Below are 8,948 nucleotides of genomic sequence, written 5' to 3'. Positions count from 1 at the left end.
AACAGAAACATATACGGAATCTTTTAAATTCTCTCCCTATATTTCAAAGCTCAAAAGAAATCGCTGGCAATATCTGTCTGAAAAATATATCGGATTGCTTTGTCGCAGCTTTGGAAATCGAAATCTATTTTCCTTCAAATCTAAGTGAATCCCGTGCGGATTGGAAACGTACCCTTTACCTACCGGCGGGCGAGGCAATTGATATTCCAACAATACAATGTATGAATAAAATATAAACTAAGTTCCTATCAGACTTGTTTTTCGACGATCGCCGCGCAGATTTTAAGGATTCATTTTTACATCTATACATTTGTTAATACTTAAATATGGATAGGTACCTACGCATACACATTGTGACAAGTAACTGTTATTTTAATAGAACTGCATTACTTTTCTAATCCAATTAAACCTAATTATTATTTTTATAATGCTAGATCACAGATACAAAATAATGTTTCAAAGTAATAAAATTATTATTTTTTAATAAAATTAATTGTTTTTTTAAATATTTTCATGTCTATTTGAGAATCACTCTATAATTGAGATGTTAGAAGATAAAGTTTTGTCTACCTATAGTTTCTGTTATAGTTACATTGCTCCCAGCATTCTTTTCTTATTTACTCATATAGTATTTCACTTATATACACACAAATAGTTCTAATTTTTTTTTATGCAACTTAGAATGGCAAACAAACGGTCCACCTGATGGAAAGTGGTAACCGTCGCCTATAGACATGAGCAGTACCATGGACACAACAAAATATACTGTTTCGCCCATGATACCTCCCCCGCCTCATGCGTTGCCATTTCTGAGGACTCAGGTGTTATTCTTCTGTCCACTGTAAATTCACTGCAATGTCCTACCCTTCAAACCGAAACACAGCCATGCAAACAGAACAGGTTCACGGTAGAAACACGAATGGGACAGAGGTGTCCAAGCAAACGACTTTTGTACAAAGGCTCCCTCTGGTAAATCTGGTACATATTTATACTTATATATAATTAAATATTCTATAATATAAATTCTATAATATAATATAAATTATAATAAAGGAATTCTAATGTTCTGTTTCCAACATTATTTCTAATACTAAAACAAATCACATTTATTAAATTGAAAAGTTAGTGAAAAATATTCGATAGATAAACATATTACTTAAAAGCCAGGGACAGAGAATAGTGAAAGTGCGGTAACAAGGATAAAATGGGTGATACTACATAACTGAGAGGATTCCAAAAAAATTAGAATTTCACGTTGTACTATTCACAAGATACATTCGGGCACGGACAGCCGGCCGCCACGCCGCCCAGCACCGGCGAATGTAATACGAAAAGCGCAGAATAACACTAGCGACTGGCATTACACTCGTCCCCTACTCATTTAGCTGTCGGAGAGTTATTTAATACTGCGACTGACCCTCAGCCTCTTGCCGTGGACACTGTAAATGTATTGAACACATCTGCCGGCCATTTGACGCGGATCCATTATGCTATTAAATTGAAAATTTGACTTCAATACTCCACCATTCGATAATTTTAAGTTTTTTATATTTATTTGATCAATGATTATCTATATCCCGTTTAAATAAATATATCAATAGGTTAAATAAATATATCAATATTGTGTTTTGTTGTGTAAACATCTATATTAAAATAATCACTGTTGTTCGAATAAAACATTATTTATCTAATATAACAATATTGACTTAAAAATATAAATATAACAGTATTGACTTAGGTTACCAATAGTAAATCGAGATTTTATTAAACAAGTCCTCATGTTGTCGGCGAGACCCAGTTGTCTTACCTACGTGATTATTCGAAGCCCATAACATAAACAGTGGACACATTTTATATCCAAACATCGCATGAGGCCAGTGTCCGTAATCTTTCAACATCTTAAATAAAATAGTTCAGGCTAGTGCTATATGGCCGGTATCTTATGAATTAAATATGAGCGCTTTATTCGATTCCCGAGTCCCTCGATATCTGATAATAAAAAAGAAATTTATCGCACACATACGGAACGGAGGCCGAGTCTCATCGGCCGCTATTTTTTACGGCGTCCTTCCGTCGACAATCACTTCATAGCGAGCGACCCCTGTCCAAGCGTTCGATGACAGAATTATTTATCAGTTTGAAAAATGACGGGAAATTGAATGTAGTCGCAATGTTTACAACGCATTTTCTGTCCGGTGTCCTCGGGGGCTCCTTCCCTCGCGTTCCGATGTCCACTTTTCAAAGAGGCCGCTCGGACGAGGGTCGAAAAAGTGTCCCCAGAGTAAAAAATAAAAAAAATGTATATTGTATCCACGTTCGGCAAATGTTACATTACAAGTGTACGGTGGATGACAAAGAAAAAGTCGACGGAGATGAAACGGGAATAGAATGCGAAGAAGGATGGCTGATACTTTATTCATTTTGTGCCTATAATTGTTTTGCGCTGTGGGACGACAATACGCTACGGCTCAATCTATTTGAGTAACCGGAGCCATGTGTGCACCCAAATGTAAACTTCATACCGAATTGCTAACTACTCATCTACGTGGTAAACACACTACATACAAAAAATCTGTTTTATTTAATATTTTTTTTTAAAGTACATATGTATTGCTCTCTTTTAGGTTGTATCAATTATCTGTTGAGCATGTATTACTGAATATTATCACCTTAAATAATCTTTTCGTGGAACTACCCCAATTTAGCATTTAAAAAAACCTACTTTTTACTCCGATAACTAAAATACTTGTTAAGTCTATTAAATACGTGAATTTCTTTTTAATAAACACAAGCATACTCAGATGGCTGTGTGGTCCCGGCATAGAATAGACACCTTCCTTTCCCGTAGGTGTTGTAAAAACCAACTAAGAGACGGCGAGGGATGGGCAGCAGCGTCCCTCTTAAAAGATCTCTAAAGCCTGACTGCGGTTACCAATCCGCCTACCAAGCGTGACAACTACTACCCCAAGTGGGAGGCTTATATTCAGCAGTGGACGGTTAAAGGCTGATGTGATGATGATGATTATACTCAGATAGTAAGACGTCAGTTGACTGGTTGACATACTCAAACAACTGTATGAACTCAATACACATGAGTAGGCATACATAAATAAAAATGTCAATATTTAGTTTTACAGATCACTTACTCGTTACACACGTCATGGGTACGTAACTTGGGAAAAGGGATTATTAGTAATAATCTAACTATAATCTAATAGCCTCACCATTAGCAATATACACTATTAGATCGACCTCCGCGTGGTAGCCCCTAAAAATTATTGTAATTAATTCCTGTAAATTTAACACGTTAGGTTAACTTACTAATGTCTTGCCAACGCGCACCGATATAACCCTGTTACTACTTAAACTCCTCCACTAACATCTCATAAAAAGATACCTAACTCAGATAGATACTGATCTAATCTCTATATCTAATCTAATAGATACTCGTAACATATCTAATAGATAGGTTGATTAAGTGCTTAGTTCACAGATATCTAAAAAAATGTATAAAGTGCACAGATCCAGTAGGCGTTACTTCAATCAAATATTGAGTAGAAACGATATTCTGTCAGATTTATAGGGATTATAACATCATCAAACATTTAAGAAAATGTTAAATTAATGTAAACATTATTATAATTTTGTCACATTAACCAATAGGAATGGACGGATGGCGAATGGGAAAAACATGATTACGCCGCTTCGCCTTACGAATGCAATAAAGCTGCAATCACACCATAATCAAAACCCGAACCCATATTTCTCAGTTGTTCGTACCCACTGAGTAGTTTTCCAATTTTTTTATTGGTAATAATGGAATGGCAACCCCGCCTGCGCTAACGGCATACGCCGGCGGGATACCAGTGAGACATGATAAATAAGTATGATAAAGAGATCAGTTAGCACATCATGATAAATTCACCTAAAATTAAACATGATCGCCTCCAGGGTGAACCGTGAGGAGGTGGACCTTACAGGGTGTATTGCTAGCAACAGGGAAGCTAGCCCCCATTCATCAATCCCTCGGGATTGTATGATCCCTTCCACCTGCGTTTCCAATTATGATACAAAAATAAATTACAAATGAAATAATATCTATTATCACTGTCTAATTGTAATTACAACACGAAAATAAAAAGTAGATATAGATATGTACTATTACTTAATAAATTTTAATAATCCCTTTTATACGTTATAAGCTTCAGGCTATCTGCTATGCCGCAGATGACTAATTACTCATAGTTAAATATGTACAATGTATGTTGAAATGTAAATGAACAAATGTACTTTATAAAATAAATAAAAGTAACAAATGCGGCTGATTATTGAAGGATCTGTGTTCACGTTTTGTAATGAAAATTGTAATCGAATATTAAATCATAAAAATGAAAATAGTACCATTAAATCATTAGACTATATATAATACATAATATTTCCCGCTACTTCGTGCGCGTCGCTTCAGAAGTAGGGAAACCAATGAAATAGACGACTTATAGATGGCATATTAGATATAATATTCATATTAAGTTAGACCTTCAGGTACATTTCTGTAAAAAAAAGCACCCAATTTAGTGTAGTAGTTTTTGCATGATGTCAGAACACATACACAACATACTGACAGACAGACAGACAATTTTTTCTTAATATTATTGTTTTGGTCTCTATTGGTATTATTAAGGCACTTAAATTTTTTTTTTCTTAAATATCACCCATATACAGACATAGACTAAGTTACAATTTTACTATATTAATATAAGATAGTAATTTGTTAGTAATAAGAAAAGTGTACAGTTACACTAGCACTTGGTGTTTGTATTCTGGCAAGTGTATTAAAAAATGTATACCTATCCTTATATACAATTTTACTTACACTATAGGTAATAAAATATAACTGCACAAGATATACCTATATGGGCATATAGGTTGTTTATTACCTGCGCGGACATATATTGATGTCTGTGTATGTATCATAGTACCCATGGTCGCTCGTAAAAATGTTTTATTCACCCCATACGGCGTCGTAAAAGGCGTAATAACGCGAGGAGGCATCGTGGAAGCAATTACCGATCTGTTATAGTTTGTTACAAAGGCGCTTGTTTATTATCGTTTTATTATCTACTCATTTGCTGAACAAGGACGCCGTTTAATTTAATACATTTTTATGTCATTCATTTGCAACATCCAATACCTTTTTTTTTTTTTTCAATAATACATTCCGGTACTGCCTACATCCACCTGTCTGTCTTCACACACTATTTTTATGCGATCAATAGCATAATGACCACTTATGTTATAATGTTCGCTGACTGACAGTACAAAATATTGCATTCGGTAAATTCTGCAATACTTTTTTTTTTTGTAAACGATGAGTTTAGAAAGAAGCTAGCTATAATTATGTAATATCAACAATCTGTCACCAAATTTCTTTTGATTCTACTTCGTTCAGATAATCCATGCGGACAAAGTTGTGGATTTATATCATCATCATCGTCATATCAGCCTTTAAGTATCTCTCGACCATTTAGTTCCCTTAGTCGCCACTTACGTTACCCACAGGAAAGGAAGTGGCTCATTCTATGCCAGGATCACATGACAGTATTAGAGTTAATAGATACTAATTACGACAGTTATTTAAAATACTGATGAACTTTAATTTCCTATAAAAGGTAATGTCTCGCGAAAAACAATTACAAAAAATATTTTTCCTTATCTGGATGTTTTATGCTATATTTTAGATGCATATATTTTTATGGGAGGATGGATTGTAGATACATAGGTATATACTAGTAAAAACTTTCACGAAAATAATAATTTAAAATTGAAATGTATTTATCGTAATCACGAATTTCATTTATACTAATATAATTAGGAAAAATTTTATTGTTTGTTTATTTCTATCTACCCATGCGAAGCCTGACCGGATCATTAGATCACTAAAGTTTTTATAAGTAACTGAAACTCGTAGAAAAAGTCCACAATCCCACTTCGTATGAGTCTAAAGATGTTATTTTGTCACTTTCTATCGATATCACATCTTCCATTTCACTTCCAAGAGGGAGGACGTTTGATTTTATAGGTATTCGCCGATTTTGCACAATCGTGACTTGAAACGTTGATACGGATATGTTGTGTACCTTTTAGAGTCATGGCATATAACTATGTACCTACTCTTTTGCGGCTACTTTAATTCTGTGTAAGGGTGAACGAATATATTGCAAAAATATTGTTTATAACTGACATAGATCGCCATACATATCAAGATTGCTCATTTAAATCGATATAGAGTAAAAGGTTCTCAATTTGTTTTTTTTTTATTTGTTTTTTGTTTGTTACCACAGAACTCCACTGGTTTATAAATAAACCGATTTGGAAATTTTTTTTTCTTTAATATTCTTTCATATTGGTCTCATAGAAATTTTAAATTAAAATCAGTTTAATATTAATTTAATTTATTTGCCACGAATGAAGTCCGTGAATTTTTTTAATAAAAAACCTAAAATATATAATTTTTAAATTCGATTTCAAAAATGTGTGTTACGCGATATCTCTACAAATACATAATTGATTTGTATTGTCCTTCAAACAATAATAAGATTTCCTCTTATCTTGATGTAACATTAATTTTATCACGATGGAATTCTGTGTTTAAAAAGGAAAATTTTAAATTACTCTTAATTAAGAAGTTTCTTGATTAATATTACTTAAAAAGATCCCTGTCCTAATTTTAGAAACCTCTCTAAAATTCTGAAAAATCGCGTTTATAATAATTATAGGTAATTACAATAAAATGAATTTGTCAGATATACATGCTGTTCAGTCAAGATAATCTATATACATTATGGGTGGAGGTCTGTCACCCTCGTTATAATCATAACGGAATATAATAACACAAGCCTGCGCCCAACAAGGAAAAACTGAGTGCACTTCCGCCGCCCGCCTACAATATCATAACGCCCCGCCATTGGCTAATATACCTGATATAATTTCATAACGACCTCGGATTGGCGGAGGGTAGAGCTGCCTGCCCTGCGCCCCTCAACTTTCATTAAAGGTTACTGCAATGTATTTCGTGCTTTTGTAAGTTTTACTACTCAACCAAAATAATTTAGAATAATGCCTGGAATTCACCCTCTCATCTATTGTCTACCCGTTTATCCCTATTTTATATTAGTACTCGTACTTAGTTAAATCTGCTCAGCATAATTGTTTATCTTATTTTCTGATAGTCGAAATGTCATATGTATCTACGAGTATTTTCAAAATTGTTTGTAATGTACATTTTGGATCCACACAATAACAAACTACTAACCAGTATTATAAACAATTATGTATATAATTAGTCTAGTACTCATAGCACAAAACTATACTATACTGAATACATCCCTAAAGAATAAACTCAGTTTATTTGAGGACTTAATGCCGCTGTACGATATGTAGAAAAATCTGTTATTTATGGTTATTCAATCAAATAAATTTCAAAAGATCAACATTAGATATAAAAAACAAATTGTCAGGACATTAATAATAATTATTTTTATATAATCCTAATTAAATAGCATCACACTGTAATCTTATTTAGTTCGGATATTACATGAGTAGGTACCTATGGCCGAGACACGCGCCTCAATAAATATGTCGGGTGTCGGCCAGCGCCCCCGCCCGCCGAGTATGAGCGGTAGGAAATGCCGACCGCCCGAGCTGGATCAATAATAATACTCGCCCATATCTGCAGTGGACTGGATCTGCTTGAGAAAGCCGCCTCCACTGCCCCCCACTCCGGGCCACCGCTACACAAACAATATAAATCATTTTCCCGGACGAAGCCGCGGCCACACGCAACCCGCATACAGCCCTCGCGATTTGCCGTTTGAGCTGCAACGAAAAACAGCCCTTTGAAATTATGTCAATAGATAAACTGAAATGGAATATATCGGGTGAGCTCAGAATTGAATTCAATATAAGTGGCTTTAAAATATAACACATGACAAAATTATAATGTAAGTCAAATAGGTTACTTTTCTCTTATTTACATAAAGGACTGATTCAAAGTAGTCGGCCGACTTGATCTTTTATGTATAATAACTGACAATTTAAGTACGTGACAATCATTCGAATACAATACGTTTATATGTTCGAAAGCAACATTCAAGCCATGTCTATTTGGATTGCCTATTTTTATATGAAGTTTACGAACCAGTACTCGAGTACCTAAATAAAATCAAATTGAATTACCTGATTAATTGATTGAAAGTGCTTATTCTGGGCAGGACATGGAAATTTTATATATGTATGTACTGTAACTGTTCCTACAAACAAATATGTATAATTTTTTTATTTAACTTAGAATGGCAAACAAGCTAACGGCCCACCCGATGGAAAGTGGTCACCTATAGACAACCGCCACCTTCGTAGTTGGCAGATTCTTGAGTGATATACGGTATCTCAAACATTTATAATATTCTTATTTTTGCTGGTAAAGTATTTGAAAATAATGTCCATTATATAACCTAACAAAGAATATTATCGCCATGTTGTCCCATCATAGAATAGGCCACTCCTTCCTTTCCCGTGGATGTCGTAAGAGTCGACTAAGGGAGAGCGAGAGATGGGCAACAGCGTCCCTCTTAAAACATCTCTAAAAGCCTAACTGCGATTGCCAATCTGCCTACCAAGCGTGGCACCTATTGGCAAAACTTCCCTTACGGGGAAGGCTTATATACAGTGGACAGTTAACGGCTGAAATAATAATAATAAGAGAATACTGTTTATGAAAGTTAAAGAAAATTCAGAGATAATGAAACACAAGACAACTGAAAATAAGTGACAAATGTCAGAAAAAGAATAAGATTTTAATGAAAATATCTATAATGATAGAAAGATCCGCTAGAGGGCGCGTCACGGTAAACATTAGCTCCGTACATTTTATTAAATGAAAATAGAAAAGT

Source organism: Galleria mellonella, unplaced genomic scaffold (genome assembly GCF_026898425.1).
Source record: "Galleria mellonella isolate WM207_F2 unplaced genomic scaffold, CSIRO_AGI_GalMel_v1 utg588, whole genome shotgun sequence".
Lineage (NCBI taxonomy): Eukaryota > Metazoa > Arthropoda > Insecta > Lepidoptera > Pyralidae > Galleria > Galleria mellonella.
The sequence above is the reverse complement of the archived record's forward strand: the minus strand, read 5'-3'. Positions refer to the sequence as shown.